Source organism: Lissotriton helveticus, chromosome 2_1 (assembly GCF_964261635.1).
Source record: "Lissotriton helveticus chromosome 2_1, aLisHel1.1, whole genome shotgun sequence".
Classification (NCBI taxonomy): Eukaryota; Metazoa; Chordata; class Amphibia; order Caudata; family Salamandridae; genus Lissotriton; species Lissotriton helveticus.
The window spans coordinates 52,089,569-52,116,848 of record NC_136059.1 but is presented as its reverse complement, the minus strand read 5'-3'; the positions used below and the strand labels follow the sequence as shown (position 1 = coordinate 52,116,848).

The following is a 27,280-nucleotide window of genomic DNA, read 5'->3' as shown; positions in this document are numbered from 1 at the left end:
CTTACTATCAACTCAAATACACTCATCAATATTCTCATTGAAAGCGGGGAGAGGAAGGTATGCAAGCTGCAGGCTGAAATTCAGACATTGGAAGAAGAAATGAAGAATCTAAACCTCAAGGAAGTCACAGATAAAAACTACGCAATACTCAAAGACATCCTCAATATTCACCAGAAAGAGATCAAGGAACGTAAAAGCAGACAACTCAAACGTGACGAAGCGGACTACAGGGAGGGTAGAGTCTTCCCGTTCGCTAAAAAATACGACCAATTGGTTAGAAAGCAAAAGACACCGGAGAAGACACCGGAATCCGGCACAGTTTCTAATGCATCCAGTTCATCCTCACTCAACACTATTCCTAGTGAGAACGAAATGGAAGCAGAAAGGAATACCAACGCGTCAATTTTTTTGGGCTAAATCTTAACCATCAGACGCGAGATAAGGACCCAACAGCGTCACAACCCTACCACAACAAAAAAACAGAAGAAGCAAACATTACGGGCAAGGACGATTACAAAAAGAAGTTGAGATCAGGAGACAATCGCAGATAAATACCGAATCACAAGAGGTTCAAGTAGTCAACCTCTCCAATAAGACTCTTTCCCAAGGAATGACAAACGTACTCAGTAAAGAACTCAATTTCATTCCTCATGTCAACGGTGATCCGTGCAAAATCAAAATAGACCTGTTCAAATTTATACGCCGACTAAAACTTAAAAAACATTTTGCACACAACCCCAAAGAGGAGCCGGAGATGAGAGCGGTGATTTCGATGGAAGGTATGTAAACTATACAAGAAAGTATAGATACACACCTTCTCCTGACCCTCGAGGAAGGCACTGATGTACTGTTCACACCTGAACATCTATTACAAGAACTGGATATAGAGGATGACAACACAATTACCAGCAACCTGAGATGCAAATCTAAGTGGACTCCAAACTTACCAGCTGGAAATCCTATCGATACATTTCACACACTGGTTTTAGACGACCTGGAAAGATTTGAAAATAGAAATCAAAGAGCACGGATACACAATAGCATGGACAATCTCACAAGAGATGAGCGGATAGCTCTGAAGACATTATCATTGGACAAAGAACTAGTGATAAAAGAAGCAGACAAAGACGGCAACGTCGTTGTCATGAATAGAACCGATTATGAGCAAGAAATACTCTCCCAACTCAACGATGTCTCATGCTGCACGGTCATTAAAAACAATCCAACAGAGGCTGTAACCATCATGATAAACGACCAACTTAAAGCATGGCACGGAGCGGGTCTGTTGAGTGACGCAGTAACATCCTATCTTAGAGTGAACAAACCTATGGCCCCTTGGCTATATACACTACCCAAGATTCACAAACTGGCCCCTTTTCCTCCTGGGAGACCGATAGTATCCGGCATAGGTGGACCCAGTGAGCGAATGGCAGAGTACGTTGATATTTTTCTCAATCCCTTGGTCAAGAACCTCCCATCATATATCCAGGATACCAAACATATCCTTAGCATTTTGAGTGACATCCAATGGCAATCTGGGATGACAATGGCGACCTTAGATGTCGTCTCTTTGTACACATCTATAGATCCAGACAAAGGATTGGTGGCAGTATCCAAATATCTCAATTCCAGACCAGCTAATCTTTGGCAACACACCAACATGTTAACCACCATGATGAACATCATTCTAAAGAACAACTTCTTTATGTTTAACCAGAAATGGTATAGACAAACGAAGTGGCCATGGGCTCAAGGTTTTCCCCTTCATTTGCTAATCTCTATATGGGCACACTAGAAACCACTTGGATTTGGAGCATCGAAGGTATGGCATGGGTTGATCATATAGTGTACTGGGGGCGGTACATTGATGATTGCCTTCTGATCTGGTCAGGCACCCAACCCCAGCTTGAATCTTTCTTTGATCATCTTAACTCCAATGATATGGACATGAAATTTACCTGCAACTATAGTACCACCAAAGTTACCTTCCTCGACTTGGAAATTTACATTCTGAACAACAAACTTCAAACAAGGAAGGAGACCTCATGCAATGCTATCCTCAGAGCTGACAGCTCACACCCTAAACACCAGATAGAAACAATACCATATGGTGAACTCGTCCGAGCACGCAGGAATTGCAGTGACGACTGTGAATTCAAGGCCTGTACAGATGACATGCGGAATTGTTTCCTTAAACGTGGCTACAACCACAAAGTGGTCAACAAAGCTATCAAGAAAGCCAAATCACTAGACAGGAGCAGCACGCTACTACCAAAGACTAAAACCACCCACAAAGATGACAATACCAGGATGATTATGGATTACAACAAAATCAGCCCTGTTGTCAGAAAAAGCATTAATAGACATTGGAATGTACTTTTGGCTGACAAAACTCTTGCATCTTGTATCAGAACCAAACCACAGATCACATACAGACGTGGCAAAACCCTATGCACTAGACTAAGCCCCTCCATGCCTCCCACACACAACACCAACAACTGGCTAACTCCACACATGAAAGGATTACATAAATGTGGCTGCTGTGGTGTGTGCAAGTGGGCGAAAAATAACACTAAACATTTTCAGGGCCACCACAAAAAGAAATATGAAATTCAAACTAACATAAACTGCAACACGAAATTTGTAGTATACATTGTGGAATGTCTTTGTTGCAGCCAGTACGTTGGCAGCACAATCAGGCCATTAAAATATTGCATCAGCGAACATGCCAGAGCTATGCATCAACAAGACCCTCGCTACCCCAAGGCCCTACACATAGCCAAATGTGCGAGCCAATCCACACACAAGAAATTTGAATTCTATGGAATAGACATTGCTCAACCCAACATACGCGGAGGTAACTGTGAACTCCGTCTACGCAGATTGGAAGCCATCTGGATGATGTGTTTGCACACGGTCAAATATGGCCAAAATATGGATTCTGAACTAGAAAACTTCCTGGACACATAAACACTGCCTGAAGAGTTTGTTTGCAAGCTGTACTTTCTTCTCTCTCGTTTCCTTTAGAGATGTTCTTACATCCCTTCCCTCCCTAGCGCTTTTCTGCCTTATGCACATCATACATCCAATACCCATGGATGCTTAGCTTTCAATATAGTTATTGATTCTGTCCGACCATGTAACACCCCCGTTATTGTACTTTACTTTTCATGGCAAGTGTACATTCACTCCCTCATGTTTTTCAACTCCTTATCAGTCATATTGTGGCATACCATTGTTTACTTGGCTATAAACATTATTTACGATATTATGTAACATTTTGCAATTTTGGCAGTCTAATCACCAGATGCACGAGAGCTTAACTTTTTCAATGCTACATGTTATCTTTCAAACGCCTTCTCAATGTGCTGATATATAAATGCATTTGCATATTGCTATTTACATGTGACCCGGTTTGTGAAAATATGATCCCCTTCTCTCTTTTACTTCCGTGTCATAGTCTTTCTTTCCCCATGACCTACTTGTCATTGCCTGTCATACACGTTCCATACACCATGGCATCCCCATTGTAGGCATCGTTCTAGTTCTTGATTACAACCCCTCCCATTTCCGGTTTCCACCTTAGCTCGCGCTAGTGTATTTTCACTTTCCACTGTATTTAAACTCTGCCATACGGGGGGACGCGCTCTCCATTATCCACCGCCAGACCTTGGCTGTGAGCATCTTCCACAATTCCCAAGGTATTTCTCTATTCTTAGGCTTATCCACTCAGCGTTCGTGAGCTGGTGCCGTACTTAACCAGTTTTCCTGTTAGCGACGCCTTTTATTCCTTTTTTCCCCACAGAACCACCCGCAGCAGCAATACTCCACTGCTTGGCGGCGTGACGTTCAGCAAGTACACTAGCTGACGTCGATCCTTTTTCCAGTTATTATCGATCACCAATCTCTGGTGAGTTTTTTTGCCCACCACATACGAATCCGTCATTTGCCCCATGTTATGTGGCCTTTTGTTACCATCCCTCATGGTCCCAACATATCCCCTTTTTTATTTCCTTTACCTACAGATATTCATTGCGCCACATTCAGGTAACCCTCACTTGCTTTTTACGCTTGGGGATCATATTTTAGTCATAGGCCCAACCTTTGTTTGTTAATGATACATGTGAATATTGCTTTCCTTCCAGACATCCGGGTGTTTTGAGCATTGTTTTACCTTATTCACCATTGTGTGTTCAAATCATGTATGCCTGTCTCTGCACTAAACTGTATCCATTTTGTTTACCCACAACGTATATCAGGCTAGGCATTTTCCTTTCCTTTACCATTTGAGATAGTTATTTGACATAACAGTCATGATATCACGGTTATTATTCAGCTGTATTTTTCAAGGTGCTCATTGAGTGTAACGCATTTTTCCCGTATGTATTTCATCATGCTTCTGATTATTGCTGTGCCAAGTCACGCGCACCTTGATGTAAGCACACCGTCGGTTGTTGATCACGCATGGTCGCTTTTTCACTTCGGCCGTTTTTTATCCTTTTTTATTTATTATTCGATCACATCACGTCCATGTGCGACTGATCACACAGATCCCTGTCATTACAATGTTTATTACTCGCTGCCCTCACAAAAACGTCCATTCATGTTATTATCTTTGGACACACACGCACGCGTCACCATAGTTCTCGTCTCTGCATGTTCACATCCGCGGTCTTTCCACCTACCTGCAGCATTTTTCACGCATGTCATTACAGAGTCTCTCCCGGTCACTTTTTCTTCCCTCGATATCGCACTCTCGCCCTCACTATTCGTGTTCCTGTTCATCGGTAGATATTCCTGCACTGCCTGATTATTTATCTTTCACTCAGTCTTCATATTATATCTTATCATCACTCAACACTCACCTTATACCGATGTGCATGGATTTTCAACCTGACAAACCATCCACTTTTTGTCACACCAATCACCGTTATCACAAATTGTGAGAGGTCCTCTGGTTTTGAACTTTTGACCGATTTGATGTTCTTTTGTCCTTTTGCTTATAATTTTGGACTGCTGCTACAAGTCCGTTTTTTTCTTTATCGCAATATGTCTTACAGCCCTGATGAGTCACAGGTTTTACCCTGTTGATGAAACACGTGTCGGCTGGCGTTTGTTAAAACAAGATAAAGAAATAAAGATCAACACTGAACTTATCAACAGACTATTCTGAATTCATTAATGTTATTCATGCTTCTCTTTGTCTAGAACTACCGTATCACCTGATACTGTTTTATCATGCGTGTGCACAGTACCTGTTGTTCACTAATCAAGAATATGGAAACATATAGTTACAGCACCTCTGGTCACTCATTGGCTAGAACAGAAACACCTTGAAACAGATTTTCGATGGATAGTGATGTCCTCGATTGAAGTGGGAGAACAGGGAGGTGATCTAGAGCATAAACTGAACCAACAAGATGCATTCCTTATCGTTAAATTTAATACATCCCAAAAATGGGCTAAATGAACAAACAGAAGTACAGAACCTGTGAAGATCTCGCCATCCATGCTGCTTTTGCTGACTCATATTAACATCTGTGCAACTTCGATGAACATTCATAGGATATATGCCTCATTTACTGATTTCGAATGACTACTACAGAACATAGACATGGGTTCAATATCCCTCTAGCACCTAAAGTGGTTCCATATTTGTCTAAAATAATACTCCCGGTCCGAGTGGAGGGCATATGCATTTTATCATTAACCATAAACCCCCAATGCCAAATAGATTTAATAGTCAATAAAAACTTTTAGTTAGATTTGCGAATTAAGGGCACTTTGCAATGACAAGGTTTGAAGTCTCTCATTGTATTTCAAAAATCATACTTTTGTTCACGTCAAGGGCTAGGTATACTACCTCCATGAGCGTTATCATCCTTTTTGCCCTTATAGATATAAAATTCCTTTAGTTCAGAAGTAGGAATTCATTATGAGTTGTTTCCAGTCTTCAATAAAGTTTTTTGATTAAACAAAAATTTGTTTAAATTTGACCCTGAAAGGCATGTTCCATTAATGACCTGGAAGTGATTTCGTGGACTGGGGCGCTGTTACATTCCACACGTTGAGGACTCAAAGAAGAACAAACAAGTACGTTTAAAGCACAAGCATCAGTTATCGTTTTCGGATGAAGTCACGGAGGCCACCCGGAAACCAAATTGGATGTATTTGTCATGCCGTGTTGTATCTGGCTTTGGGGCGGTTGTTTGGACTAGGGGACGGACTTGATTGAGGTGATCCAGCGGCCGCGGGCTGTCCGATGGCGGATGGGGCATGTACTTAAACATGGCTGTAGTGACATCGACTCACGGCACTACTTGGGCTTGCAGCATGTGGGAAACTTTTTCTGAGCCACACATGTTTACATCGCTGTGAGTGGGAAGGTTGCATCGCTCGATTTTTTCAGGTGACCGAGGAGAAGATCTCAGTGGGATCAGGTAAGAATGGGGGTCATTCTTGCGACGGGTTCTCCTATATTTACTGGAAAACCAAGTTGTTTTGCTAAGTTTGGATTCCACTTAATTGACGGAAGGCAACATATTGATACACAGTGTTTTTATCAATAGATAATTAGAAAAATAACAACATCCAAGAAGAACAAGAGAATGTAGGAAGGAGTACTACTTTCAAGACACACAAATAAGCATTCAAGTCATCAGATTTGTTTGACTGAACCTTTATTGACTAGATGGCCTCGTGATAATACACCTTTGAATATGGTCTTTTTGAAGGTTGCTCATGGTGACTTGTTTCACCGGCTGGTGACTAAGGAGACTGATGTTCGATTAAGACAAGCTGAGGTAAAGAGAATGGAACTATTTTGAGTCAATGGAGTAAAAGAATTGGAATGTCTGAATGTTTCTGACAGTATGATTTTTTGTTTTTTGGCCTGATTTTCTACGTCTTGAGGAGAACCCGACATTAATGTCACATGGGTTCGAAACGTGTCAGCTGTTTGGTTTTCAAGCCAAATAGGTGCCTACTAAGAAGGGTAGACCACATGGTGCTCACCAATGATTAGGTGTATAAAAAGTTTGAAAATATTAGGTGAGCCTAGTAGGTCCATCATTTGGAGTTGGCCTCTGAATTATAAATTAAAAATGTTATGTATATAATCAAAAGAATCAGAGGCACTGTTTATTTCGAAACGTGAAGGTTAAAATCTATTTGGAACAAGAGCTGTATAGATAACTAGTCAATTGTATATAGATTTGTATTTTATTCGTACCATATTTGTGTGTCTTTCTGTGTTAAGCGTTGTTGTGTCTTCAGTGTATTTCTATAATTGCATTTCATTTGTATTATTGAATTCTAAAAAGTAATTGTTCATCAACACAAAGAGAATAAATAAGAAAGAAAAAAATACTTGAAAAATAAAAATAAAATGCAACTTTTTCCAACCAGAGTGTTAAGGTCATCTGGAGTTTCGTATTACTGTTGAGCCCGAATGGGTATCATTATTGTTAATTTTTTGTTTGCAAATTGTCACATACAGCAGTGGTCAGAGACATCTGTGTTGTACGTGACCCGTAGCAGCCAATTTCTGGAAACAGATGTTCTGCCAAATGTCTGCGATACTGAATATTACACTTGATCTCCATCCATTCCAAGCTTTTTTAGGAGCACTTGACAAGAAAAACTTCTACCCGCTTAACCCTCCTTCAGGCAAATTAAGCACATACAGTTTCCTTGTCACTAGGTTAGTGGTTGTTTTCCAGTAGAAGGGCCATGGAAGGTCTCACTGCCATAGTGCATACCACAAGGATTTGTTTTGACAAAGTGTGGATCCCTTTCTTGACATATGTAAAGGATAGATCCTTGCGGCTATCACTGACCAGCCCCTATAGCATGATGGCTACTGTGGGCCTAGTGGGCCATATAGGAGGCGACATTGAATGACGGATGATTGGGAGAGTGCCGGTTCCTTTGGAATGCTTGGAGGGGCTCCCTCATTGGGTTTGCACTGTACTTGGTTGGGGTTGTCTCTTTTTCATGTGGTCGGATAGCTGGAGGGGCCATATAGAAAATGTGTTGGAGCTGTGTATTGGTTTGTTTTCTATTGATATTATGTTGCTTACCCTGGACCATCACCTGTGGCCAATGGCTATTGTAGTACTCTTTGTTTCCTTATGTAATAAGCTGACCGCTGATAGTAGGCATGTTGTTTCTTTTGTATGTTTCGTATGCCTTTTTAGATTTTCTTTTTCTTTTCAATAAACAAATTTGTTTAAAAAATAATATGTAATCTAGCCTAGATTTGGAATGGTGTATAAGAGAATAAAATGGAAATTCCTGTTCATTAATCTAGGAAAATCTCTAGGCATCAGTCAACCCTCCTATTTAACAGCTTTCTGCTTTTAGTGGGTACATAGCGAGCCTGAGAACTTTGATCAATAATTGGTTCATTAGCTGATTACAGACCCCCACAATAGGAATATCTGATGGGCCACGACAATATTTTGGTTGAAAAGTGGTCCCAGAATTGTGGCTCGACACCAGTAAGGCCATAGACATTACACTTAGAGAGATTAGTGTTTTTCATCCAAAGAGTCAAAAACATCCATCTACCTTTATCGTCCTTAGTGTCATTATCAATCTGAAAATGTACCTTTTTATGAATGAGGATGACCACACCATTTTTGTAATTAAGGGTAGGGGAGCACAAAGCATGTTTAATCCTGTTTTTTCATAGAGAAACAATTTTCTGTTCTTTAAGATGAGATTCCTTTGATAATAGATTTTGAAATTTAAATATGGGTAAATGGATGTGGCTTAAAAGTCCAACAAACAGAACGTACATTACTCATAAGAGACATCGACAAAGAACAATGATCATTAAATATAACAATATTGTGAAGTACAATATCCTTTAATAAATACAGAAAATATGAACAGATAAAACACTAGCAAAAGAAAACTGCATCGGAAAGAAACATTGTAGTATGGAATGAGGGTAAGGAGAGAGGAAAGTAATGAGTATAGAGATAATTAGGAAGCTGAGAGAGAAAAGAGAAAGTAGGGAGGTACAGAAACTCCCCGTTATTAGCAGAGAAAAGATGACAAAAGCTGATAGACTTTAGCCATGATTGTTGGTGTCAAAATGAAAGGCATAGAAAAAGCTGAAGGAGTTAGAGCATAAAATCAAAAGTCATCCCGAACCAGATCCCTGGAGAGTTACAATATATAGAAAATAAAAATGGAGGAAGGATGATTTTGAAATAAGTAATATGTTAGAGGGTAATGTGATTTAATTACACATCAGTCATAACATCATGGACATACTGTAAACCTGCAGAGAATATAAGAAGGACAAAACTAAGGGGTATATGTACTTGGAAATAATGCAGCGCAGCACAGCGATGCAAGGAATTTTGCAGTGCTGTGCCGTGTCATTTTAAAATCTCCAACCAAGAAGAGTCCCACTGAATTGGAATTAGCTACCTTCCCAGTATCTAAAAAAACAAAAGTTTTCTTAAAATAACCCTCACCTACCAAGATTAACCATGGAGGCATGCTTCATCTTCGGATTCTTCCCGCCCCACTGCAAATTTTCATAATGGGTTCCGACCCACTCAATTTCTTTTAATTCATACAAAAGCAGTAAGTAGGAACTTTACATTTTGTTTAATACTAATGAGTCAAAAAGTATCTCATACATTAACAAATAGGTTATTTTCAATAGGAGCTACATAATTTCTGTTTCTCTCTGAAGTATATATTATCCATCATTCCCTTTTGTATCAATATGTTAACTCTCACCCTTATCAAATATATTTTATCCTATTTTTAGGTAAATGAATTCCTCCAGAAGATTCATTTCAAGACTCCAGCTGCAGCTGAGTTTGGTTTTGATGAAAATGGTGAAGTGGCAGCCCTTTATGATGTTTTGTCTTGGGATTCCTTTCCCGGTGGAACCTTATCAACCGTCCAAGTTGGAACTTTTGACCCCTCGGCTCCACCAGGTCATCAGCTTTCCATCAACAAGAGCTCCTTAGTCTGGCATCACACTGGGCCCCAAAGTGGATCTGTCATTGCAAGTCTGCCTCAGGTAACCCTTCTAAGATATGCCCTCTCTGCAGTTGAATACAGTGAGTATGCTTAACTTGTTCTATCTTCAGTTGTTGCAATTACCAGGAAGAAAAAATTGTGAAGAGTTTTGTTTTTAATTACTGCATAAATATATGCATATTCGCAGAACTCTTTCATTCGATTTGCATTACCAGATTCTGAGGAACAAGATTATTTGGAAATAATAGATGACCATGTTGGTCGGCGTGCCTTGCTCATGCATGTACTTCACCACATTATTTCTATGGATGTCACATTGCTGAAGAAGGCATAGTGAAATTAACAAAAAATATATATTTTTTGTTATTCATTTTTCTCCTCAGGCAAATTATTCCTCTTTTCCCTGTGCGCCAATATATATACTTGGGTTTTCTTGTGGGTGACAATCAGCTAAAGGTTTATGAAAAGCTTGACACATTTAGTTAATGTTAGTAGTTCAAAATCCAAGTTTTGTTCCCGTCAGACACTAGAGATTCTTTCCAATGAGCATTCTCACAAATTAGAGATGGAATACATGTTAGACTGGTACATGGTCAGAATGTATGTGTGATAATTTGTCCTATGGGTGACTGTTTAGGCACATAAATAATACTTGAGTGTGTTAATTGGTTACTTGAAACTCAGCTGCTCACCCACTAACCTACCCTCTCACTCACATTAACAATTCAGATAAAAAAACTCCAATGATCAACAATGTTAACCAACCTCATGAAGGTGAACAGTAGAGGATCTTGCGTAAATAAAATATATTGATTTCTGAATACATAATAGGAAGTGGTTTAGTCATTTATTTATATATTGTGCTGCAGAAAAGGCCAACTTCTTGCATGAAGTGCATGTCTGCAGGCATGGGTGTTTTCATAGTATGAACTTGTCTAGGGAGCTATGGAATGCTGACTAGATGATTGATAGAGGGATAGAGGATGGGAGGGGACATGTGTGTATTGAAAACACCAAAGGCTAACGGGACATCATAGTTAAATGAAAATGTCAGTGAAATCATACGATTTTACCCTAATAAAACCACTGAAATTAACCAGTTATAGTTATGTCAAGAAACCATAAATTGTATTGTAAAGTAACTATATTAAGCTCCCACCCATGCACAGCGTTGTCATCATTTATGTAATTTCAGATGCACAATTAATGTTATCAAAGGTCTCATAATGTAATGAGTGATGTAAAAAGTGAGATTACTAGGTGTGCATGACTAGGGAGAGAGTTATAGTTACTCTAGGGCACAAGTTTAAAATGGTATGTTTTAGCTGACATTTTCACCTAAATATGACCCTTTACACTTTAACTTTTTCAGTGAGTTTCTAAGTTTTTTTTTCCTATATAAAAGAATCAGCTAAATTTGGAATAAAATTCCAGCACTTGTAATTTTAAAATATAATCAACCTCATACACCTCATACACAAAACGACCTGTATGAGTCCTGTCTGAAGATTTTTTTTTTAATAGTAAAACATTATACCATACTATATCACTGCAGTGCCCTACTGAAATGGAGATATTTACCAAAGTGCCTTTAGTGCCTCTAAAACACCTTGCCGGTTGATTTTCAAACCTTGCCGCTACTCAGTGGCAGTCATCTCTTTCTCCACAGACTTGAGGAATTTTACCAGTGCACAGCTGAGTGTAGGATCCACACGGTTGAAGCAAGCAACTGCAGCTTCTTTGCAGGACCTGATCCCTCTCTTGATGAACTCCCTAAACAACAATTTCAAACATTCATCTAAGGTGGCTTTACAGAGGCACAGCACATATATGATGTCCTCAGCTCCAAAGCCTGCATTTGTTTCCATACTCCTTTGTTTTCAAGGGCAGGTAATACACCAATATTGGGATTATCCCTAGTCTTTATCTTAATACTATTCTTTTATATGGATGCTGTAGGGTAATGCTAAGTAGTCTTGGGGGATAGCTTCTTGTAGTTGCAGAGAGTTAGCCATCTGTGGCTTCATCTTGCCAAAGTCTGTTTGTCGTCCAGAAGCAACTTTACTTTTGTATTTGATTATACAATGTTTTCAACTCACTGCGGCTTAAATGTTAGGCCCAGGCGGATGAAAGGTCAAAGAGGGTAAGTGACCTTTGGATAAAAGCACCCTGTATTTCCAGCCAAAGATGTTGACCCAAGGAGACATCCTTCACAAGTTCAAGGGTTTTACATCATCTTGCAAAAGCCATCCCCAAGGTTTATTAGACCAATCCGAACCCCAGCATGTTTCACGCTGGAGACACATATGCAGGGAGATTAAAGACTGCTTTGTACATTTTTGTAACTGTGGCTTTTAAAGTAACATTGACCCGGCTCCTCAAAGCCTCACTTCCATAAGCTAGTGTTGGATTCTGGCTTGTGCCACCTACAAAATTGGACAGAAGGAGGAACCCTTCATTTGTCTATGGAACAGTCCCAGGCCGGCTCTCGGTGCTTTGCCTTTCCATCATATTCCTTTGATTTTCCATTAGGACCAAAGAGAACTCCCAGATATTTATACACTTTGATTTGTTCCACCTTTTAAGTGCCCAAATCCAATTTGCGGTTTCTCTGCTCTTTTCTTTGAAACATAAGGGTTTGGTACTTTTCCATGTTAACAGTTAGCTCATTATTATTGGAATATTCCAGAGTTGCGTTTAGGAGCTGCTGCATTCCCACTTTTGTCCTACTTATCAGGACTATATTGTCTAAGAAGATTGATATTGTGAAACCTCCCAATTTTGGGGCATGACTGTTTACTTTGTCTATAAAGATGGCAAATCCAAAATAATCAAGTTGAAGAGGGTTTGGCAGGCACACATCCTTCTTTTAAACCCTGTGTTGTATGTATGCACCTGGACATCCAAGAGCCATTCCTGAGTTAGGCCGCCTGGTATATTCCAATCTGCATGTTTCTGCCATGATTGTAAAGTAAGATATTATTACAATTCCTAACTATAATCTCAGTTTAACCTTTTTTTCTGTGAAGTAAGATGTCTATTGAAGTGTGCAGCATGCGTTTGGGCACCTACCCACCACTGTGCATGCCTGACTATGTCATGTAACTAAATAAGGTTGGGCAGACATACTGGCTTTGCCAAAGACTCAGAACATCCAAATATAATATGCTGTGGGCCTGTTGGCTTTACCATGGAGTCAACACATCAAACTATGTAAAGCAGATCAATTTGCTTTGATGAAAATTCACAAATAGCAAATTTATATTCCATAAATTCATACACTGCAATATTAAATAATAGTGATTGTCACAAAATATGTTCAGTGAAACATTGAAAAACATAAAACATGTCTTTCAGTCTTTCTTAACACTTTTCAGACACAAATTACAGCCACAGAACCAAACACAAGGTGCCCAGCTCAGAGTGCCTTAAGACAAATCTGGTAAACACACATGGGGTCATGGATTCAATGACCAAGAAGACTTACTACATTTATTTTAGGTTGCTGGGGTGCCACTTTGCTCCCAGCAGCCTTCCAACACATTAAAAAAATTGCTTGATGGTGTCCCAGCCACTTTTAAGGTGACCACCAGGATCCAGATACATAACTAAAAAGTTGTCATAAGGCATTATGGGTGCTTCTTTCATGGAGTAGCGAATAATGAGCGAATAATGAATGAATGGCTCCTGCCATTCATTTCTTATTCTTTTTAAATATTGTCTTTTTTATTTTTTAGATGCCCTGGTATCTATCCGGGGCACCCACAACATTGCTAGATGTTGGGGGCTGTGGCCGTATACAGCTCCCCAGCCCTTTCCCTTGAGGTGCTTCTAGTATCTGGCATTTTCTAATAAGTGGATGCCCAGTTCCCATCCAGGACAGCCACAATATAGACCATTGTCAGGGGCTCTAAGGGGATCCCCGGGGCTTCCACAGCTCCTTCCAGCTCCACAGCCAGCACTCAATGTGCTGCTGGCAGGACCTAGTACTGCCAGCACCCGGAGCATACACAATACATTGGTGGGCTATGGGAAGAGCCCCAAGGCTCCCCCAGCCCAAGATGGGTGCCGAGCCAGTGCCCTTTGTGGTGATAACAGGAGATGGCTATATAACTTTTCACCCACTACTGGGTAGGAGCAGTATCTTTCTCTGCTCCCACAAGGATGGGAGGAAAGATGTGTTAACTGCGCTGGAGAGTGCGGGCAGGGAATAAAGAGTATATTCTGTGCCTGCACTTTCTAAAGCAGGGAACACCAGTGTCCTGAGGTGTAAGGACATTAGGTCCCGGGCTGATTTACATCTCATGGAGTGTAGCTCAACACCGCCCTAAAAACAAATCAGCTATGGGGCATAGGGTCCCCAAGGCTTAAAACATCTCAGGAAGGGGTTATTTTCCCTTCTTCTGATTAGTCCCTGTGACGAGTTGCTCAGGGTCTAAAAGATTCAGAGAGGGTGGCCACATTCCCCTCTCTAGAAAAAAAAGAAATATGAAGAAATTAGCTGTTCTGTTGGGCCCTGGCCCAACCCAGGAAACTAGGATTTAAACAGACAGGATTGTGCTTTTTTTATCGGTGCCACAGATTGTGGTGCCGATAAAAAAATACTTTTTGGCTCCCAGGTGGGTCTCTTTGGACACCCCTCAGCAGGCCTAGGAGGGAAGGGTATCCCTACCCTGCTCCCGTAAAGGTTTATTTTTAGGACAGGGGACGAAGTCTCTGAGTTCCAAAATGGATGCCACATCTTTGCTGATGTGGTGGCAGTCAATAAGATTAGATTTGGGGACTCCACAGATCCTACGTGGTGTAAAATATGTATACATTTTAAACTTAATTTCTCTAAAACTACTGAACAAATTTACTTCAAATCTGGTGTAACTCTGTTTGCCGGGTATTTTGGTATTGCTGTTCAAAATGAAAGGGGAAAATATGTTTCCTGAAGATTCATCAAATGGTTCCAAACTTATAAGCAAAACAAAAAATTATGGAACAGTGGTCCGAACTATAACTAGTCGGTGGCGACGGCCACTGAGTAATATCTATGGTTTGCTTGTAATATATATTGTTTGCTTGTAATGTAGATGGTTTGCTTATAACTTTCCCACAGTGTTAGACCTGGCATCTTTGGCGTGATTTCCCCTGTCTTTTTGGCCTCTTCCTCCTGTATTTTGTGATGCTGTGCTGGATTTCGTTTTGCTGGTTTAGATGCTTTGGCCACTCTGCCACTGCTGATCAGTGCCAGAGTGTAAGTGATCCCTGTGTAAATTGTTATGATGATTGGATATACATGATTGGCATATTTGTATCACCAAGAAGTCCTTAGTAAAGGGCACTGGGTGTGCCAGGGCTGGCGATGACAAATGCTACTAGTGGGCCTGCAGCACTGTTGTTCCACCCACATGAGTAGCCCCAAAATGGTGTCTCAGGCCTGCCACTGCAGTACCTTTGTGCAGTTTGTGAACTGCCATGTCCTCCTGGTCAGTGTCCCCACTGACCAGGCTTAACCCTTCCCTTTTTGTGCACATTGGTCACCCCTATGTAAGGCCCAAGGTACCCCCCTGGGCAGGGTGCAGTGTATGTGAAAGGTAGAGCACGTACTGGTGCATGTGACATGCTTTGGTAGTGAATTACAGCCATTTTCATTTTTCACTATTGTAAGGCTATCTTGCTCCAGAGGTTAACATGGAGGATGCTGGCTAAAGTGGCTACCAGCATATCTTACCATAGGAACAAGATAGGACATAAGAGTCTAGTATCCCTGAACTCAGAATTTAATAACACATCTTTTAGGAAATGTTGTTTTTGAATCCTGTGTTTGAGAACAGCACTTTTTGAAAGTTGCTGTTCTCTTGTCTGACCTTCCTGTGTGCCTTGGCCTGTTTGTGTATTTACTGTCTGGTTTGAGAGTGACACAGGCTGGGGATTCCCCAGGAGGCTGGCTGAGTCAGCCCTAGGCTGAATGACTGCATTTGCAACTTGAGTGGTGGGAGGAGATAGCACCTGGGCCTGAATAGGGCTGTGCCTGCCTTCCACAATGCTGGCTCCACCTCCTGCTGGGAGGCTGACAACCCTGCCCCTCAATCTGAAAGGAAAGGAGAAGCCAGGAAAACAAAGTGCTCCAGAAACACCCAGAACTGGTTCAGACCGGGCTCAGGGCCCACTTGCACAAAGAGAACAAAGACTTTTAGGGGTATAAGTACAGGACCCCTGACAACAGAAAATTAGATCATCCTGGAATCAAGAAGGAACCTCTGCCAAGGAGAAAGCTGAAACTGAAGAAGGATGATTGTCCAGCTGTTGCCCTGGTGGATTGCCCTGCTTTTGCTTTGCTGCCAAGGAGAGGGGAAGGACTTTGCTTTGTGGTGTGTCCCCTTGCTTGAAGGAATCTCCAAGGGCCTGAAAAGAGCTGGCTCCCAGTTTTTGAAGTCCCAGGAACAAAAGGACTTCACCCCCAGCTTCCCCTGAGCTCTACTGAAAAAGTTCTGTCCTTCCTGGAGTGCGTGGCCCATGTGTAGTGCCTCTGGTAGTTGTACCTGTGCTGGGAAGCTGGAAACCAAGATTCAAAGACTTTGCTACTGAAAAGTTATTGCATCGCTCGCTGCAGAGCGCATCCCCGACAGTGTGAGGAAATTCCTGCCGCTACGAAGGCCGAGATCGTCGCAGCGCCTGTTGCTGCTGCCAGAGGCGTCGCATCCTTCATTTGCGGGACGCACCAGACCGGTGCGGGAAGACTAACATCGCTGCGAGTGTCGTCGCAGAGCCTGTCGTCGCTGGGTGAGATCGCCGCACCGCTTGCTTTTTTTAAGAGACAGTGACCCTTTTTAATCTAATTTGGGGAAAGTGAAGCTGAAATCATTGACGAGGAAGTAAAGCTGAAAATAACTGACTTTTCTCTCTTCTGTGCTGGACATTTCAGGGATGCTGCTTATGGAGGCAGAAAGGAGGCAAAAGGTTAAGTTTAACAGGAGAAAAAACTGGGTCAGTGTACCCTCAATGTCTGTAATTACCCATTTATGTGAGAGTAGATATCCTGTATCCCCAAAGTTTCCCAGAGACAAATCATGTCCACTAGATCAAAGGCTGCAGGGAAATCAACAAAGCAGTAAAATACATTTTCCCATTGCTCCACTGAAATCTGTGTTAGGGACCATAAACAGAAACAATGATCTGTTGTGGAATAGCTTTCTTTAAAACCCTCTAGTTCCAGGGGAATAGTATGATTTAGCTCGGTTCATACCTTGAGACATCCTAGAATAATTTTTGCAAAACGTTTACCCCCTCTAATGTCATATGACAATTGTGTGTGAAGTGCCCGTGGCTAGCACTCTTGCAAACTCCAGGTGGAAGAATTTGGCCCACTAATCAGGTCTAGTCTTAACTATAGCAGCCGCAAGATTATACAGGCCTGCTCCTCTAGTTAGAGCTAGAGGTGGTATGATGTTTTCAATACTGGCCGATGAGAACTGCCCTCTATTGGATGACCCTCAGATTCTCAGGTTCTGCCTTTCCTCCATATATTTATTTTAGGTAATTAGCTCCAGTGGTGGGTAGTAGGTAATGGTGGCAAGGGTGGGGAAAGGTTAGGGGTAAGGGAAAAAATAAATGAAAGAAAACTTACCTGGTGGTTGCAGTTGCCAGCCACTGCCTCGTATCCAGCAGAAACCAGGAAGCACACAGCCTACAAGAATCCCCTCACGATCACAACGCTGCCTTAAAGCAGCATGCTGATTGGTCTGAGCACCGTATTTCAGCACTCTGAGAGGGACTGGAAGGCTGAACATGTTCTCCGTCTGGGCTGTACAATGCAGTCTGTGTAGAACATGCAAAATGCGCATGATTTTTGACCAGCCTGAGATGGCTTGTCAAACTGTCAAGTGCACTTGAGGTGCAGCCACCCCTCCTTATCCCTCTATGTCAGGGGAGCCTGGCCCCACCTCGCCCCAACACCCAGGCTGCATTCCAACAGCAACACTCAAATAAAATTATAATAACGTTCTGTTATTATTTTATTTTTCCTTTGCACTGCTTTAACGCAGTGGGGCAATGCTCATCCAGGATGATCCACCCCGGACAGCCCATTCATCTTCTGACACAAACCAGTTCATAGCCCCTATTTCCTTGCCTGTATCCATCTTTATGAGCATCTAGAACTTTCTTACGTTTTTCATTTCAATTGATTCCAACAGATGTTCCCAGCATCCCTCCTTGTATTTTCGCTTCTGATCGCCTGATAATTTTTTATATACTTTTTTTAATATTAAGTAGGCTGTTATAAGATGCATAATCGAACTTCTTCTTAAGATTTGTTGTCCAGTGCCTGAAGTAGGCCTTTAGCTTACTATAGTTGTCATCAAACCATTCACTAAATTTCCCCGCATTGATTCACTGACAAAAAATATCAACCTACCAAAATATTGTGGCCAAAATATTGTTGTAAAAAATATTGTCTTCCTATTCTAATAATGGAAAATGAATAATGAATGTGTATTAAATATCATTTGTTAAATATATATATACATTCACAGAAAACTGGCCATTTAAATTTAAATAAAAAAGTGAACAACATAAAAATCTTACAATTTAATATTTTAGACTTTTAAAACATTATGAATGATAAATATTACAATTTTAAATAAATAACATAATAAAATAAATTGTGAAAATATAAAATAAATGATATCATTTTACATTTAATACATTTAATCAATTAAGACTAAGGATATAAAAAACTCATTCCGTACAATTCCCACAGCACAACAGTAGAAAAAATGTTACATTTTACGGGGTAATATTGACTATTCCCACTATGGTCAGTTTAATAGTAGAGAAAGTCTTAGATGGCGGACAGGTAAACTTAACTATTCCCACACCATTAACAGCAACAGTAGGGACACTGTTGTTTTGCGGAGGGGTAAAATGTACTTTTCTCTTCTAGAACAATCCAACAGTAGGGAAAGTGTTACTTTGTGGAGAGGTCAAATTTACTATTCCCACTCTAGTCAGGGCAACAGTAGGGAGGTTGTGTTGGATTGTGGAGAGGTAACATTTATTACTCCCTCTCCAGTCAGTGCACTAGTAGGGAAAGTGTTGGATTGCGGAGGGCTAAAATGTACTATTCCAACTCCAATAAGTACAACAGTAGGGAAAGTGTTGGATTGGGGAGAGATGAAATTTACTATTCCCACTCCAATGAGGGCAACAGTAGGGAAAATATTGCATTGTGAAGGGTAAAATGTATCATTCAAACTCCAATAAGTGCAGTAGTAGGGAAGGTGTTGCATTGCGGAGGGGTACAATTTACTATTCCCACTCCAATGAGTTCAACAGTAGGCAAAATGTTGGATTGTGGAGGGGTAAAATAACTATTCCCACTCCGCTCAGTGCAATATTAGAAACAAACACATTTTCTTTAACATATTAAAATAATTTCAAAAGCATAATAATCAAAAATATTAATATATAAAACAAATACAATTATATTTTGTATACATTAATAAAATAACATATTACAATGTTAAAAACTTGTGATAAATAAAAATATTGTTAAAATAAAATACAAAAATATATATTCTCAACAACTAACCAGTAAAATATTATTTACATTTAAAAAAAATACAACCCAATTAAAACATACAGTAATAAATAGCATATTTTTCATAAAATAATTACTTACATTTAAATTTGTTATAACTTAAATTACATTCTACTATAAATGTCAACAAAATATGTAGCTCATTTTTAATTTAAAAAACTATTATTATTTACACATGTTCCGTATTTAAATATTGCTTAAAAGAATAATAATATACATTAATTCCAAAAATAATTATAGTTATTGCCACCCCACCAATTATCCTTACACAAATAACACATACTAAACATATAAATTAAACAATTATTATTGTCAACATTCTAATAATTACATCTTAATTACACATTTCGAAAAACAAATATGCATTATTAATATTTAATTAACTTCCCACCATTACTCCTACAACTACTGCAACTCACAACTAATATATAAAATAAAAAATGTTGTATCTACATATTTTACAGAAATATGTTACAATTCTATAATTATTATAAATTAACTTTATTTTTACTGGAGTCTAAACAATTTCCTACATACAAAAACTACAACACATCCCAGCACTCACCACCCCCTCCACCTCCGGTGACTTCCTGCCTCTCTCCCACCTACCCTACACCCAATACTTATGGAAAAAGAGCTTATGGCCCTTGCGATGGGGAGAGACTTCGCCCCAGTATCCTCCCTGTTCGTTTTCCCACGTTTCATACTTTACTATCTGTTTGGATGACTACATATTAGTGTTACACCGTCTGCATTTGCACATTGCTTTAACTATACTAACATACATATAAAACCCTAATCTAAAATTTGTTCTAAACTCATACTTTTTACTATGTTGTTACACCCTGAATTTCCATACAGTTTCAAAGAGTGTTCAAATATTCTTGGGCTTGTATTTCCGATACAAAGAGGTGTATTTCAATCTTATTCAGCACTTTCAGTGTTGCTGGGTTCAGCAGAAAAGCCTGTGAACCTTTATTCTGAAAGGGACTTATTAATTGTCTTAGGTGCCATGTTCTCTCCACTGTGTGGTGACAATAATCCGGCCTCACGAAAAATTGAATCCCTTTGCCTTGTCGTTTCATAGCAGGTCGAGCCAAGTCATACAGAACTTTCCGAGCCAAAAAATTATTCAGATTGATCAGGATTTCTCTAGGGCGTTTTTCTATTTGGCCCTTTTTTCCAACAGGCTGTTTAAATGAAAATCTATGGGCTCTCTGAATCTCATTAGCCCAGTTCCACATTGTTAACTCCGGGAAAGCCTCAATAAAAAGCACCGGTACAAACTTGCGGACATCTGTCCCTTCCACTCCTTCTGGTATTCCCAGTATCCTGAGGTTATTTCGTCGAAGACGGTTTTCTAAATCAAATATCTTTAATTGCATATCCTCATGATGGGATATTATCATATCCATATTAGCTCTTAGTACCACCACTTCGTCCTCTAGAGTGGATATCAGCCCTTCTGCTGCATTAATTCTTTCGGTGAATTCACTGCAAGTCTTTGCAATTCTCCTAACCGTATTTTGAAGTTTACAACAGGCAGTGTGTGTCTTCTGATTTTCTGAACGGGTCTCCTCTCTATGTTCCACTATTGAATGATGAATTGACATCAGTTATACCTCAACGGTATTATTGGGTGGTGCTGTAGCTCCTGGAGGATGTTCCTCATCACCTTGTAATTCTGGTGCGGGTTGCGGGGAGAGAGATATTTCCCGCATTACACTCTTGCCTGCACTGGCTTGAGATGTATCTGTATTTGCAGTCTTTTGCTCCACGGGTTTGTTACACACCATAGTAGCATCTAGATTTTTCTCCTCCAATATAGAGTCCATTGTTGAGTCATTATGCTCTCTTCTTAGACTCATTATAGACCCTTCTAAAGACTTCTATTTCAGACCTTCATCCTGCTCTTCATCTGAAATGTCTGATGGGTCTGATAGTGAAAAGAAAGGTTCACTTGAGTCACTCTCGCCACTAGGTAAGATTGCTTTCGTTATATTCAGTCCTGGCTCTGTGACTTGATTAGTAAGAGAATCAAGAACCTGATCTTCAGTAGTTCCCTCCAGGTTTTGTACTGTTGGCACTATCGATTGGACCCCATTTCAGATTGCTCACAAGACAAACCTGCTGGGTGTAAAGTGTTTAATTGACTTGCTGTTTCCGCTGGGAGCTTTTGTTGAAGCACAGTATTTTGTATTACTTTGTTTTTTCCTTTCCTAGATTTTGGAAACATTTGTGGTACTTTTTTGCTCATATATTCATCCTCATAGTTGGGGCAATTTAGCTTTCCTACTGCTCCCTCCAGAGCCTTTTTCTTAATACTTCCTCCTATCTGAGAGTCCTGAAGTCAATTGCCCAGCGGAGTATCCAACATCCCTCTGCTTTTACCGCCTCAATGCTGTTTTTAGTGGCATCTTGAAGTTTTTACCCACTTTGATAACTTCCTTATATAATGCCATTAATGTGTTATTTAAACTTTATTATGTGTACCGATTTAGATTTGAAGCAGTGCAGTAATGCAACAAATCGTTCAATGGCTCTGTCAATTTCAGTTCACAAGGGGAACCATCAGCGTACCCCTCTGTACACTCACCCCTCCTTCCCCTCTCCACAGAGTCGCTCAATTTCTCTGCTCACCATACCCTTCCTGTACGTATGGCAGTCTCCAATACGTCAGGGGAGAAAAGGAAGAGCAGCCCGCTGCGGCATCCTCCTCCAGCTCCAATGATTCACACCACCTGACGCGTCCTCCGTTTTGGCCCTGTAGCATCCTCCGTCAGTTTCCAGTTCTTCACAGCAGCTGATGCACCTCCCAGCACCACAGCTACAATACACCGGAGAGCAACCTTCCTTGGCGTCCTCCTTCGAGTCTTGCGACTCGCTCCAGCTGGTGCGCCCGCAGCACCTCAGCGGGGCTCACCTCTCATACATCCGTCTCGGACGCCATCTTTTAGGGGACGTTGGGGTAGGGGGAGGGAGGTTGGCAAAAACAAAAAACAGAAATCAGATGTATGCATAGGTATATATAATGAAATTCACAGTACTATAAGGGGGTTTAAGAATTATTGCCAATGGCTTTCTAAGTTATTTATACTTGTAAAATATGGTTAAATATACGATTTGCTCATCAAATGTTGGTGGTTTAAATGACAAAGTAAAACTGGCAAGAGTTTTTGAGATAATTACTTTGCTGAACCCAGATGTCCTATGCTTACAAGAGGTGCACATTGCATGGGGTAATATATCTTCTCTTGAGTTCCGAGGGTATAAACGAGCTGTATGCTCCTCCCAAACGTCTACGACGAGAGGAGTGGCCATATATATCAAGCAAAGTAGTGGTACGGCCCTTCGAACAAAGTCTGATAGATAGGGTCGATGGCCGATGGGCGATAATGGAGCTATCCATGGGCTTAACTATGGTAAATATGTACGGATCAAATTTGGATGATCCATATATTTGGGAAGAGCTAGAGATTGAGTTAGCCCACTGGCCGCGCTCACTGATTATATGTGGTGACTTTAATTTACATAAGGATGGAGATGGCGCTTTAAGCTCCTATGTAGGAAGGAAGCCTAAAGTATATAGAGCACTTTTTGCTCTGAAAAATAGCCATGGGCTAGCCGATGTCTGGTTAGAAAAACAACAAAATGATCCAGGCTTTACATATTTTTCGCACCCCCTTAAAAAAATTGTTCGCCTAGATTATTTCTTTGCCCCTAGTCAAATGCTGGATAATTTGGATATAAAAAAACTCCCACAGCTGTACTCGGATCACAATCCGTTAGTTTTGGAAATTAAGGAGGTTCCGGGTTTGAACAGACAAACTCCTTTGACTTCTGATTAAAAAATTACTATTGGATAAAGAGTTTTGTACCCACATCAAATATTGGACTCAGACATTTTTTGATTCTAATAGATATAGTGCATCCCGAGCAGTGGTATGGGATACATTTAAGGCTGCCTTGAGGGATGAAGTGATAGGGTTTGTAGCCCATACATCGAAAAATCGTAAAATACAGACGGATAAACTGATTAATAAGCTTGCCAAACTTGAAATGGAACATATCCAAATAATTAATAATGGAACTTTAGGAAATGTACTGGCACATCATTTGTGCAAAATAGCACTCATTAAATCTGAAATCAATCAGTATTTTCAAGAGAAGGTGGCCCAAAAGTTTCAGACGTATCGCAAAGAACTTTATGAATACAGAGAGACAATAGGGAGATTATTGGCTCTAAGAACTAGACAAAAAAATGTCAGGAATAACATATTAAAAATGCAAGATAAAAATGGTGTATTGGTATCAAACCAGGAAAAGATATTGAAGTCTTTGAGGAATTCTACACTAGATTATATCAATCAGATGCTTTTACAGAGGACCAAGGGGACCAAGCAGATACTGGCAATAGTGCTGCCCCAATTCCTAGGGTAAATGATGAAATTTCTCAAGAACTCAAACTGGAAATTACTTTAGAAGAAGTACAGTAGGCAGTGGGGTCTCTTTCACTGGGTAAAGCAGCTGGTCAAGTTAAAATCCCTATTGAAGTGTATAAAATGCTTACTCCTCTGCAAGATCTATTTATGGATATCCAACATCGTCATGGCAGGATACAGATATTATAGTTTTCTAAAGAAAGGGAAACCCCCTGAACTGCCCTCGTCATATCGTCCAATTTCTCTTATGAATGCGGGCGGCAAATTATACTCCAAAATTATGGCCACCCAATTACAAAAGAATATCGTTGCACTCATTTCACCATGGCAACATGGCTTTGTTCCCGGCCTGGGGACCACAGACCGCACTAGACGAGTAATATCAATATTGGACATCGTGGAGGTAGAGAAAAGAGAGGTGGCTGTGGTACTCCTAGACGCAGAGAAAGCCTTTGATCGGGGGTCCTGGCAATATTTGTGGGCTAAATTGGCTGAGAGAGGTTTTGGCACAGGATTTCTTAGGGCAATACAGGCCATGTATTATAAACCCCATGCAAGGATACAAATAATGAGGCACACATCCAGGAGGTTGGAGGTAGAAAGGGGTACTCGCCAAGGTTGCCCCTGTTCCCCAATCCTGTTTGCATTTTATTTAGATCCATTTATTTCCCAAATTTTGAATAATGAATTAATTAAACCGGTAGTTACTCATAGGTATGAGCCAAAAATTCTGGAGTATGCTGACGACATTGCCTTAATAACATCAGCTCCACAGGAGGCAATTACAGAAGTATTAAAATGGCAGAAAAATTTGGGAGGCGGTCGGGATATCTTCTAAATAAAGACTCAAATTATCTGTTCCTCTCATTGCTTGCTACAAGATTCTCGGGTAACCGAGTCAGCAACATATTTAGGAGTTATATTAACTTCTAAAATAACTAATCTATGGGCACTAAATATAGACCCAGTAATGGGTTCAATCAATAGGGGGTTGAGACGTATTGATCATTTACGTCTTACAATAATTGGAAGGATTAACGTAATTAAAATTAAAATATTTGCTAAGATTTTATACCTAATCCGGGCTATCCCATTAGAGTTAGCAGCAAGTAAAATACACAAAATTGAGGGGCTGTTTTCTAATTTTATTTGGAGCTATCAAAAAATCTGCCACGCATACAAATATCTGACCCACCCAGTTGACGGGGGGGGCTGGAATGCCCCCAATATTCAGTTATACTTTTGGGCTATTGCTCTTTTGGGCTATTGCTCTTCAACAATTAGGTACTCTCTATTATTTTTAAATCAAGCAAAGTGATATGCTAAAATGACCAACTATTTATCATCTGGCGATAGGGGAAGCTGCAGGAGGAATCTTTAAGCCTCAAGATGACATGAAAAATATCAAAAGAAAGGTTATACATGTATAGAGTGTGCAGTGAAAATTTGGAAAAGGATTGAGAACATGTGCAAAACAAGAAGGTATACTAAGTATTCATCACTCTGGCAATCTGACTTTTTATTCCGACTTTATACAATGGTATGACTAGAAAATGGGAACAAGCAGGGATCGCTACACTAGCAGAGGTTTATTCAAATCAGGAATTGATGGCGTTTATTGAGTTAGTTTAAAGGTTGGGCCTACAGCGGGACTCGTGTTTTAAATATTTACAAATACGTAATTGTATAAAAGGAATCTCTAAGGGTAGTAACAATCCGGGGCCGACAACAATTCTACAGAGTATGGGTAACTCTAAGAGTAGAATCAAAGATTTTTATCAAGAGCTGCTAAAGTGCATACTGGACGATGTTGAAAAGATAGAGCTAAGCTGGATGAATAAACTAAGTGATGGGGAGGTTGATATACACAAGGTGCTGGAGATTGGGAACAAAGTTTTTATGTCAGCGATCTTAAAAGCTCAACAATACAAAACAGTTTATAATCTTTACTATACACCTTCCAATCTTTTTAAGTGGGGAAAAAGACAATCTAACAAATGTCCAAGGTGTCAAACCGATCCCACAGATATGATACATATGTTCTACCTATGTGGAAAGCGAGATAAGTTAAAAGAAGGGATTGAGTCCTTTATACTCCAGACATTGGGAAAAACATAAAAATCTCCTCTATTCTGATGTTATTTGGATATGATTGCAGGCTGAAGCTAGATTCGGTACAGAGGGATTTTGTGTTTGTAATTGTATCAATTGCATGCCTTTTGATTGCCACAGCATGGAAGGATCAGGAACCCCCTACATTTCATCAATGGCTGTATAGGCTAATATATATTGGGCGGCAGGAAATTGCCCTCTATAAGTGTAAAGGGCTAAAAGCTATGAAAAAAGGCATGAATATTTGGGAGCCTTTAATGGTCTGGATGGAGGAACAACACAGACAAGGTGTTGGCTAATGGAATGGACTGCAATTTGCTGTTAATGAGTAACATCAGAATAAATGCTGAAATGTGGTGACAACCATGGGGAAAAAGGGGGAGGGAATGATCAAGTGCAATGTAATACCAGGATATAAGATTGACTATGATGAGCTATATAGTTGTGCTATGTTTTTTGGGCTTTTTGTTTTTTGTGTTTTGTTGTTTTCTCTTCATTTCTCATATACTGTTCTGTAATATGTCTGATTTCAATTTAAAAAAAAACTACAACACATATCCGAAACAAAAACAATTAATATATTACACAACTTACATAAGTAGTTTTCATTTAAATACATATTATTGAAAAATTCTTAATGATCAAAAACTATATTTATTAAATAATGCGAATGTACTTACTTTACTCCCTACACCACTACAAACCTCACAACGCACATCAACACCCTAAACTCCCACAAAACTCACAACCCATACTTCAAATTCAAGTTAACATTTTCTATTGCACAATTAAGATAATTAATTATAATTAAATAATTATTATTAGTTACAAACTAAATATTAATGACTTATTATAAATTTACTTCCCATCCTGTACCCCCTATGAGCCCCACAACTGACACCTAAAATTAAAATAAAAAAATATGAAGTACACAATTAAAATAATTAATTATCAATGACTTAATTAATATTGATTAACAAATAATTATTCATTAATTATGATTAATTCACTTGCCACCCTGTACTCTATAAACTCCACAACACACATCTAAAATAAAAAAATACCTACACATTAGCATCATTAATTATCAATTACATGATTAACATTAACTAACAAGTAGTTATTA

General features: G+C 39.8%; 1 protein-coding gene across 4 annotated transcripts in view; it reads left to right on the top strand.

Annotated features, from left to right (window-relative positions):
- The first annotated feature begins 3,573 nt into the window (after positions 1-3,573).
- The window catches only part of LOC144817702 (vomeronasal type-2 receptor 26-like), a 100,851-nt gene continuing 77,144 nt past the window's right edge, over positions 3,574-27,280 (top strand). Inside the window, exons 1-2 of one of the 4 annotated variants that reach the window (XM_078674460.1) lie at positions 3,574-3,701; positions 9,794-10,051. The gene's annotated coding sequence lies outside the window, so the exon portion shown is untranslated. Of the gene's footprint in view, positions 3,702-6,040; positions 6,094-9,793; positions 10,052-27,280 lie in introns of those variants that run through there. The other 3 variants (XM_078674463.1, XM_078674462.1, XM_078674461.1) reach the window with 3 other exon arrangements.